The sequence below is a fragment of the Bradysia coprophila genome, assembly GCF_014529535.1.
Source record: "Bradysia coprophila strain Holo2 chromosome X unlocalized genomic scaffold, BU_Bcop_v1 contig_20, whole genome shotgun sequence".
Classification (NCBI taxonomy): Eukaryota; Metazoa; Arthropoda; class Insecta; order Diptera; family Sciaridae; genus Bradysia; species Bradysia coprophila.
In genome coordinates, this window is record NW_023503307.1 from 3,280,474 (window position 1) to 3,292,510 (window position 12,037).

At 32.8% G+C, this 12,037-nt stretch overlaps 1 protein-coding gene and 1 long non-coding RNA gene across 2 annotated transcripts in view; one reads left to right on the plus strand and one right to left on the minus strand.

Annotated features, from left to right (window-relative positions):
• LOC119068678 (protein amalgam) overlaps nt 1–12,037 on the plus strand; it is a 185,444-nt gene that overhangs the window by 69,854 nt on the left and 103,553 nt on the right. The window lies entirely within an intron of this gene.
• LOC119068681 lies at nt 543–12,018 on the minus strand. Its single transcript, XR_005086200.1, has 3 exons — nt 11,736–12,018; nt 8,764–8,767; nt 543–554 (listed from the first exon to the last, which is right to left on the minus strand). It is a non-coding gene; the product is annotated as an uncharacterized LOC119068681 (long non-coding RNA).

The following is a 12,037-nucleotide window of genomic DNA, read 5'->3' on the forward strand; positions in this document are numbered from 1 at the left end:
CGTCTTACCCAAGAAGAAAAGTTTTAAAAAAGTTAGCCACAATGGGAGTGTATTTCTTATGCATATACTATCCGAAAGTAGATATACCCCTTAATATTCACAAATTAAAACCAACACAGTGAAAGGGATTGAATGATGAGACATTTTAATTTCAATGGCAGTGACTTGTTGTCCAGTAGAAGTCGTTAATCTTTGTATTAGGTCACTGCCACATTTTTTTTGTTCTATTCTGATAGAGATCACTTGGATAATGTTTAAATAAAAAAAATATTTTTTCTTTACAAAAGACGTTGTCAATCTCTCATGCCTTTTTTCCTACATAATCATCCCTTTTCTCGGCTCCAATAACGATATAGTTTTGTAAAACATTTTGTTATCTCGCAAAAATAAATTTAATATGTTGTCAACCTCTCAGCCCTTTTTCATTCATTTTCAAGTTTCAACCGAATATTTAACTTTTTCTTTGTTTCAAAGACACAAAAAAAGGGAAGAAGAAAATGGTGAAAAAAAGACTCTTCCAAAATAATAAATAAAAACTTGGGCGACTATTCAACCTTCAGTCATCCACCAACACTCTCTATCTTTTACTTCACCAATTTGGTGGAGAAACAAGAAATTTTTAAGTTTTCTTGAAACAAAAGAAACTTTTGCTTACGATAAATTTTTCAAAAGTCAAATATAAGAATATGCAAAATAATTCTTTAATATTTTTCCTTTGGCTTTTTTTATATAAAGATTATGTTAGAACGGAAGAAAATCAATTCTTTATATGGAATGAATATACGTCTATACGAATTTACATATTTCACAATATCTGCTGTTGTTGTTGCTGTTGTTTGTCTCTCATTCGAGATTCGAATGAGCATCAGAGGATATAAATATATATTTTACCAGAACATATATACATGTACTTTGGACTAATGTTCTGTGAAATGAAAGAAAAAGGTTGCACGAAATAACGTTTTCAACTCACAAAGAATTGTGTGACTCCTTTGACGTAGAATGTGTCTTATATGTGTGAAAAATTGGGATTTTTATGTACATTTTTCCACCGACACATATAACTCTGTTGTGACTTCTTCTTCTTCTCGTGTGCTCGACGATACGATGGAATGCTATTATATGTGATCATTGATGCCAAAATTATATTTAAAGGGTAATTTCTTGTTCGCATTTAGAGAGAGTGAAACCAACTGCAAGTTTTAGTGTCTTATTTTGTCGTTGGTGTTATGAGTTAATGTTTCAGCTTCCGGTTGAAATGATTTTTGGGCCCGGAAAAACTGGTTATTACCTTGCAATTCGGAACAATTTTCAACACTTGAAACTTTTTCCCTGTATGACAGGGACAAATTAGAAAAATTAGTTTCTCAAACAACTCTCAAAAATGTCTTTAAAATCAAAAATTTTTTTACAAATTTTGAGATTCAATGGGCCTTGGGGATATCCCAAATTGTGGATTGGGATGGAAGCAAAGGATCACAAGATTTGTGTTTTGAGATTCTTAAACTGATCAATATCAATGTACTGAGTCAACTAACGCGTAATGCTGCTCACTATTTATTAGACTATGTTACAACATAAATTACCGATTGTATCATTTTAGCAACTTGAGGCTAATGGTAACATCTTCAACTCTTCCGTCAATATATCGAAGTAAAACTCATTTTTTTAAAAACAAATTTCTTTGAATTTATCGTAAATTTAAATTTATCAGCTTTGCCAAACTATAACGGTAATAAGCCTAATATACTCCAAAGTTCACAGTACCAAATTGAAATTGTATTTTTTATGGAGAAAATGTGTTATGTGCAAACTTTCTCCTCGATTTTATTTTTTGGCTGTCGTAAAGAAATTGCCGAAAGTATAAGTAGATGCATAATTTACTTATTTTCACACAGTTAACATTAAGGTAATATATTATTAAAAAAAAGTATTGCTACAAGCATAACCATTTAAGTTTCAATGTATTACGGGCTGCTTCTGGTAGAAATTACAGTGGACGTCAGTGAAACTTAGATAGCAACTTACTTCAGCTGTTTTTCAGCTGGTTCACTCATACAAACAAAATTGCTGATACTTGTTTATACGGGTAAAACAGGATAAACAAAAGACCAGCTGAAGAACAGCTGAAGTAAATTTCTAACAAAATTTCACTGGCGTTTGCTGTATATGTGCGCACAATGGAAATGAGTAAGTTTTACTTGTACTGATTATGTCGATTCACAGCTAATTTCATCGTATAAAGGAGCAACATCTACATTGAGAAAATTGAAAACGACGTGAAACAAAGAAAGTTTTGTAACCGTCAAAACCACAAAAAGTTTAATTGATTTCTCTGATAAAATGTACCGTGCCTGTACTATTCGTACCTGAATAATGTTTTTCAGAAACAGTTGATCGGTATTATTCATTCCATATATATATATATAGCTGTCTGCTGGCAATTCAAATATAAAATGTTGTACACAAACATCAATTTCGAACAATATTCTTGGATATAGAAAAAAGGGCTAACATCTGCATTTTTCTAAGGATTCAAAATAGCATCAAGATTGACTTTGAATGGTTATATTCTCTGAATAAATAAAAATCCCTTTATGCTATTTGATATCCTTTCTTTGTCTGTTTGCTATTTCAGAAAATCTCTTTATATGATATGCAAACATGAAGCACATACGAGAATATATTGTGGCAGCAGTGCAATATGCATGATTGCTAAATTACAGAATATTCATGCTGATATCAATGATACAAAATAGAAAATGTGAAAAAAAGGAGAATGAAAAAAAAACTGTATAAACGTTAGAAAAGCGCTTTGAAAAACGGAACGGAAATAAACAGAAAATTTGTTCTTTTTTTATGCACAGAGGAAAAAAATGCTTTTAAAAAATGCTAAGAACATCAGAAAAAATTGTGGAAATATTGTAGGATAATATATATATGTTTGAACGGAACACAGATTGCAGCGCATTAGTTTAGCATTTTCTTTTCTCTTTTTTTTGTGAACCGATAAAATTATTCACTTTCGAACAGATGACCTCCACAAATAAAATCATAAAATCATGAATCATGAATCAAATTTATCTGTTATATCTACCTGTTCAAATACGCGAAAATAAACGTGCAAAAATGAATAAAAAAAGAAGAGAAACTTTCCCTCCTTTCTCGAAATGTATAATACGAACAGAACATGTATCACACTCGCGCCTAAATTATTCATAATCCTGGTAAATTTTTGAGTTTTATTAAAATAAATGTATAAAATGTATGTCCATAAAACACACACTCTTGAGATATGGAGAAAATAAAAAACATAACTTGAAATTGACATAAATTTACTTCAATTTAGATTTTGCATAAAAATGTCTAAATTTTATATTCTGGAACACCTTTAATCGTCCCATAAATTCGAATTAAATCGTTTCGTATAAATCACATGTAAACATAAACAAGAAGAAGAAGAAAAAAATGGCGATCAACCATCCAGTGGTTGTGCGGTAGTCTATTGGAATACTTTATCATGTTTAACCTAATTCCAAAGAAAACAAAATTACCTTTCATCATGATTCAGCCCTTAATTAATCCGTTTTACTCTTCCTCCATCTATTATCCATTATCTAGATCTCGTTTAACCTGTTCATTGCTATGTTTTATTAAAAAAGTTTTCCTTTTTTCTCTCACTCACTCCCTCCCTCGATGTGCTGCTACACGTCTGGAAGTCTAACCAAAGCGAATGTGTTGCTTATGTGGGTGTTATATGAATTGAACTTGAATAGAATTGAATAAAAAAAAAAGCGTAACATGAAAAATAGATACGAAAGTAAATTGTTGGTGATGTTGGTCAATTATACTGAAAATACATTTTATACGTAATCTGAGGCTTCTGAAAAATGTTTAAATCAACAGCATATAACGTTACATGCTAATAAAATCAATTTAAAATTATTTTCTCTTTTGGTGTGTGTTCCCTCGTATGCAAATATCTATATCAAATATCTAACGCAAAATGTTTTACTCTTTTTCCAGGTAAATTACGAAAAAATGTAACAAGGAATTTGAAAGCGAAAATGAGATGTGGAAACATTTTTTTGTGCTCCGACAAAAAATCGTTTCACCCAAAAAAAAAACGAATAGACAAAGGAATATTGAAGGAAGGGCATGTACCGGTAGCCATTTTAATTAAAGGTGATGGCCACTCATTTTTTTTGAATTGCTTTATTAATTTCATCATTATTTTTCATTCTGAATTAGCTTGGTATTGTTACCGCTGGTAAATAAATAAAAAGGAAATTAGAGATCCAAATTGAATTCATAATTTTCAAATGTTCGTTACGCGCCCGGTATCACAACGGTACAACTCAACGGACTTGGCCAATATGGTTGAGATATGAATACCGGTGACGGATTATAATTCAAAATTTTCACATTTCACGCGTTTTAGGAATATTTTCATGAAATCCCGTAAACTAAAATTTGGTCGCATGTACAGGCAATCGTCGAATGGAAATTGATGGAAATTAAATGGGCATATCAATAATTCAAAGTGAGTTTTAGTACTTTGGTTAATACGAAAGTTGAATTAATAATTTAAGTTGAATTGGTTTACAGAATTTAATTACTGCTATCGGATTTAATGTTTCATTGATACTTTCGAGTCTTTAATAATGTCCATTTCGTGTCATTTGTTGGAATGTCCGTAGTCTTAATGATGTGTGTATGAGTGTTTGGATATGGTCCACAAACACACTAACATAGACGGTCATTCATCAGATATAAAATGGCACAGTCGACGTCAGTGAAATTCAGATAGAAATTTACTTCAGCTGTTTTTCAGCCGGTCCGGTGATGCAAAGAAAACTGTTCATGCTTCTTTCGACGGGCTGCCACTACCACTACCGCGCACTACTAACTATTTCGCCTGTGTAAAGCTGTATGTGCAGTTTTATTTGTATGAGTGGACCAACTGAAAAACCGTTACCGCCGACTCTATGATCATAAAATCAAAGACTTTCGATATAAGACCCAAAACGTCAAAAAAGCCTACAAATTTTGATACATGTGTTCTATTGCATGTTTTAGTTGTGTCCCTTAACTTATTCAAAGAACGCAGGACTAATGTCTTTTGGAAAGGAATGCATATGTTGGTTGATACCATCAGTCTCCAAACATTTTCTATTGTAATGCTAGGAGACGTGCTATGCTCTAATTGCTCTGCTTAGCAAAATATATTTGAAATTATGTTCTCGAGGCTTACTTTCGGTTCTTTTATTGGAATATTCTCGATCAATTCAGTTTAACCCTCGATTAACCACGATTTTTCCACAAATTTTCAGTATCTTTCCCCTGTAATTTCATATTCCACATTGATCCAACTTTATATGTAAATTTAATCAACCTCCATCTCCATGAAACGAAGAAAGAAAGGGAATAAATTTGCAAAAATTGATCTGGTGGCAACACTAAATAATATTTTCAAGAGAAAGTTTCTACTTCGATCCGGTTCCATTGTAGCATAAATACGCCGTTTTTATGCAAGATGTCCTCACATGTATGAGGATTTCCGCATTTCAACAAATATTTTGTGCATGATCACTGATCATTGATCAGTCGTTATAAGATACATGGATGGATTGAGTTGAAAGGATGAATACAGTTTAGCTGAAAGGAAAATATAAAACTTGCTAATTAGCTATTTCAGTCAGTACATAGCACGATTTCGATGCTGTTAGTTGGTGTACTGGATTTTATTTTTGATTTTCTTCACATATAATTTGGTATATTCAAATGGAAATATTGATGATTGAAATTTGTGGCAAAATCCATTTAAAATGTTTCACAAATAAGTTAACTTAAACATGCCGAGTGAAGATATCTGTTCAAACAGAACATTAATACAAGCAAACAAACAGCATTGATATTATCAAAGCAATCTGATAGCAATTCACCATTTCCGTTTGGATTGCCTTTAGCAATAAACAACCGATTAAATCTACTTAATACGTAGCCTATATACCAGCTATGTGTATCCGTACAAACACATATACAATGTTTCATTACTTTAGGTATGTATCTGCACAGTGATACTGATATTTCCACAGAAATGTATGAATTCCAATCTGCACGAAAATTAAATAAACAGTTTTGCATATGAATGTATTATATTTCGTCTCTCTCTCTCTCCCCCTCTTCCCCACTCTCTCTTTAATCGAAAAAAATAAAAATTGTTCGAATCTAAGTTTGCTTGAGTGGTGAAAAAAAAATTCTTTTACATGCCTTTAAGGGAAAGAAAAATTATTTCAAATAGCAAGGCAGCAGAATGAGAGTATTACACCTATTCCACACAAAAAAGATACTCCGCGGCCGAAACCAAAACATAATGAGAGCTGATGCTCCGACACGACATAAATTAAAAAGTGACCACACTTGTTGTAATGCGGTGGGTTTTAATTTATCACCCGAAGTAACAACCGTCACCAAAATAAAACCAAAAATGGAATTAAATTTCTAAAATTTACATTAATAAATTTTCCAATTGCAATATTACAGAGATTTTCTTTGGGTTATCAATGTAATACGATACGTCAACACGTTCTACGAACAGTCGGAAATTTCATTTTTATTATACCAACTGCGAAAATTGTTCTTTTCGCTTCACAAGTGAAAATTGTGAGGTGAGCTCGCAGCTTAGTCATGAAATCGAATGGAACAATTAAATGAACAATATAATCAATGCTTTTCAAGCATGACGAGCACTGTATATAGAGTACTGAAAATGATACAGTTAGTGAATGCAATTACCGTCAGTTTTTTAAAAACCGGTAAACGGTATTACCGACATTTTCGAGTAAATTTACCGGTAATATATATTACATACAAATCGATCAATTGAGTCCAGTTTTATAATGACAAAACCCGAAAATTGCTCGGTCCATGAATCAGTTCGATGAATAAAACAAATTTGCAGAATGTATGAATTCTTGAGTTCATGCCACAATAAAAATCTCACGCAAGGCACAGCACAAATCAGAATTCGATGCTAAAACATTCAGTTATGGTTCTGTGTTCTAATTAGCTTTCTTGAACTGAATTTTATTGACGAATTGGACTGTAATTTATATTTCGTAGACTTTACCATCATCAGACGATATTTATTTTCCTAAAATGTGATTTTGAGTATAAATCCTTGATGTTTCGATTATATTTACATTGTAGTAATGTTCATAATGTCCTACGGTAAAACCGGTAATGACAAATTTTCATTACCGGTAAACGGTAATCTTCATTACCGGTTGCATTCACTAGATACAGTGTATCATACAAATTTCGACATTGTAAAAAATTGAAAAAAAAACTCTATTTGGCAATCACTCATGCTTGCTGCGGTGACTTTATCCATTCAGTCATGCAACCAATCTTTGTCCACATTTGATTTTTTATCCATGTTACTTTCGTCCCATGTTATCCAAATAACTATTTCCGAAAAGACGTTCCGACAAAATGAACACTCCACTTCTTACTTTTTATCTTACGAATGTATTACATTCATCTGTATTCTGAATACCGTAACGATAACTGACACGTTCTAATATCAGTTTTATTTCTATGCAAAATAGTCGGAAAATTTCAGCAGAAATATATCAACACAATCAAATACCTGTAAAGAAGTATCTTATGTTTTTTGTAAGATGAAGAGATTTGCGGCAGAAGGATTTTTGTTATTTCAACCATTCGCTGTCTTATTTGAATTTCTACAACTCGCTAAATATAACATGTAACTGTCTTTTCGCTGGGGCTGGGTTCATAAAGCATGCTATACATATTTCGCGTCGGGTATTCGGTTCTGGTTTTCGCATTGAGCGTCGTTCAGTGGATGGTTCATGGAATGCCGCGACCGTCTCCCACTTATTCCTTCCACTTTGAATCTGAATGTTACACGTGAACATCCCCAATTTACTTCAACTTCAATTCTTTTTGTCTTAAGATAAAAGGAAAATGTCGTTACCATGTTTCGTACGGTGAAGCAGCTACATTTATAATAAAGAAACAAAAAAAATGTATCCATGCTAGTGGAATCTAGATTGAACTCAAGATAATGAGACTTTCGAAATTAAAAAACTGAATTTGCAATATTACGAATGTCTTTGTTCTTGTGTTGAAAGTGCACAAGAACAAAGACATGCAACCTGTATTTAGTAGGAATTTGTAAGTAATGTAAAGAAACGACATAGTAAGGCATGTTGTCTATAATACTAGCATCCGTTAATCTACTTCAGTTTTTCGGGTCGTTCACCAGGTTTTTAAACTGTAACATGGTAATCGGTTCTTCGATTGATTGGGCTTGTTCGTTGAGGTGAAAGGTCAATTGCGTTGACATCTAATATCTAGGGCGAAACCTGGATTATTGACTGAAAAGCTGATAATTTGAGCTCTTTGAGTAAACTTTCTCCTCGAATTGACAGTTTCTCTATTTTCGGTTCTTTTAGCAAGCATACAAAACTCAATGTCAATACATCACACGAAAAAGTACTTTCGTACTTTGTCCTTGTGACGTAATAGTATTTTACATGACTAAGGATGAAAAGATGAAAAGTAGAGCTTTCGTGTGAATTTAGTTGATTTGAGGAGAAGACGAGGTCAATAAAAACCAGAAAACGAGACTTTTTATTTTTATCCCGAGTTATGTACTGGATTTTACACGCTGAGGGCGTCGGTAGAAGTGCTTAAAACATTAAAAGTACGGTTTTCGACACATGAAGTATGTACATGACTATTGAATTATAACCACAGTAACGCGGAACAATCAGTAATTAAACCAGGACATTGCCCTTTTTTACAACAATAAGAAACGTAGTCATAATTAACGTAGGTCTTGTCGTTATTATACGTCTTATACTGTTTCATTTGTATAAAGAAGTACATGCTAAGCAGTCTGATTTAGATGAGCGGACCAGTTGAAAACTGCTGGAGGAAATGTTTGTAATGTGAGTACAGTGTTGTCAAGACATCACAAGGATCACTTTTGGTGGCAAAAATGAATTGAGTTTACTGATCTGAAAATGCGGATCCAAAATTGTCAGATTTCAGATCCAGTCACTATTGGCCCTGAAACTGATCCGTGAATGATCTGTAAAAGACTTCGATCGGATGCAAATTTTTTTAGACTTCAGATCCACAGCATTCCGATCCGACAAATTTCAGTTCAATATGAAAACAAGACAGTCCTGGAAACCTGTTTCATGTTTTCATAAATTTGTTCTTTTCAACTTAATTCAATTGAAACTTTTTCCAGGTCCTTTAAACTTAACTTGAAAATAGTTTGAATACGACCCGGGATTTACATCATTCACTAAATTGTTGGAAAATTCGGTTTAAATAATTGAGAGCGCCAGCATTTCCTTTTATATTCTTATGATTCGAATTAAAGTCCTTCCTTTTTCGAACGATTAACGAACCCACCTTCACAAAGGAAATTTAAATTTTAAAATCTTATTAGTGCAAGCTGCAACAACTTCTAGAGTTTGGTTACGAAAGTAGTTGAACAATATTATACCTCTGTTGTTACAGCAAGAGCAAGTTCTGCAACAAAGTATGAAACTATCAATGAAGTCCTTCTCACTTTTCTTATACAATTTTTTTTTCTTCTTTCTCCTGTATACATTTTATGCAAACGACTTAATTAGCTTATTGCACAGCTTATGCATACATTTTCCAACTTTTAACAACCCGAAAAGCTATTTTCTTACTTTTGAATAGAAATATTTTCTTACACCATTTTAATGTGTATGATGGAAGGGCATAACGTCTTAATTATTTTTTGGGTCATAAATTTTGTTGTGTAAAAATTTCTTTAAATTGCAGACCGACAATTCTAAATTATAACACGAGCGCCTGCATTAGCAGCAATAAAAAATAAATTAGTTCGGTAATGCGAGGATACATTTATACGGGTTTAGTTTTTAAGAAAATTGTTTCAACTGCAAAGCAAGCGAAAAAATAGAACCATTTTCTCTGAATAAGTAATAAAATATAAAAATTTATATTTTTGTATTATTCTAAAGTTTTCAACATATATTCCATGTTTTAAAGCATTGTACAATCATAAAGATAACGAATATGCATATGGAATTTTAAACATAATACTCACATCGACGATGTTTCCGTATCACTCACACACGCTTCGCAAAGGTATACACAATTTTTACCGATATCCATTCTTATCCGTAGATCTGGGTATTTTACACACTCATATACACACCTCAGTTAAGCACGGATGAATTGTGAGAAAAAAGTCTAACAGAAGTAAAAAAAAGGAACTTGCAACAGAAGCCATTAGAATAACACCACTAGCGTGTTCGTGCAATGAATTGTAAAACATTGAAAACGAATATCTTTAGGGTGGTATAAGGGATACGGGGAAAAAAATTACAGAAAAGTAAAAAATGTTTACTGCGAAAGACGGTTGACATTTTTGAAAAGTGAACAAACGAGTGTTAGAATACAAATTGGGTTATATCGGAGAAAAGCTACATATATTCCATATTCGCACGTTGTGATGTGGTAACTGAGAAATATTTGCGCGGAAAACTAATACCAGATATGACATTTATGTGCTGGTTCGACATGATTCGCTGGATCAAGGAAGCAACAACAAAAAATTGTTTGCAGAAAATTCCTCTTTGAAATGCTCTAGCCGGTATGGTGTGTCTGATAAGAATCGAACCAGATAGCCGACAAATCTATTGAATATAAATGCAACGGAAAAGAAAGAGGTTTTCTTTTGTTTGGAAGTGACAGCAACATTTTTAGCATGTAACGAGCACAAAATCATATTTCTTCTCGAAAAATTTTTCGCTTCATATCCCCTTGTGACCTTTATCACTTGTAATATAAAATGGACGCCATCACATCGCCCACCTATTTTCTCACAATATCTGCCATCACTCGATCTGAACATAATAATTGCTGACTTCAATTTATACCACTTCAGCGAAAATAGTTGTAATCCATTTAGCATCGCAATATCGACTATTTTCGAAAGATTAAAGATTATAATTGGGTTGGGACGTAGCGAAGAATGGGTATAAAAGTCTACAAAGTTGTTATGTAGACTTTCTGGAATATAATTACGAGTACTTCCGGTACTTGTTTAAGAGTAAACAGTAAAAGTGCGGAAGTCAGAAGTTTAGCGTATTGCAATTATATAAGCAATTTGAATTCATTCGGTGAACATTTATATCTATATCTGTGGCTGTAACGGGTTAAATACCTTTTCGAAACTTTTCATAAAGTTTTAAATTCGCCACCTTTCAATAATGCTACATCTTAAGGAAATTAGTGAAACTACCCGAATTAGTGCTAATTTGTCGGTATACCCTACCCAGTATAAATTTAACGCCAATTGCGGAACTTATTGAATACCGCCACTATTATCATATATCAGCTCATTGAATTAATATGATATTTTCATTGCTATAAATATCTTTCGTATATTATAGCTTCAACGTTGAAAATTTCTATTAAATCAAAAATGATCGCGTGTCGTTTAACTAAATCGTTCACCGAGCAACAGGAATTACGGCTATTACAATCTTTTCCATGCCTCTAATAAGGCATAGATTTTCAATAAAATTAATTTTGTCGTAATTGTTTGTGGTCGCGATAATACAATTTTTTTGGGTCCTGTCCGGTAGCTTGAACTATATGTTTAGCCATATTTTGGTCAACTGTCTTAAAACAGTGTACACTGAGAAAAAAGATTACGTCTGACACGTATAAAGTGTGGTAAGGTAGTTATACACCAGTCATGTATGCGTACATACACACGACACGTAGTTCCATACATAGTCATTGTATAATATACGATGACTAAGGTAAGAAACATGCCACTCGTATTTTATACTAGACGTATGTATAATAACATGTGTCGTAGTGTCGTACGTTAGCATACGTGTCTGGCGTATAACTTCCTTACCACACTTTATACGTGTCAGACGTAATCTTTTTTTTTCAGTGTAAAATCGAAGAAATGGGACCGCCA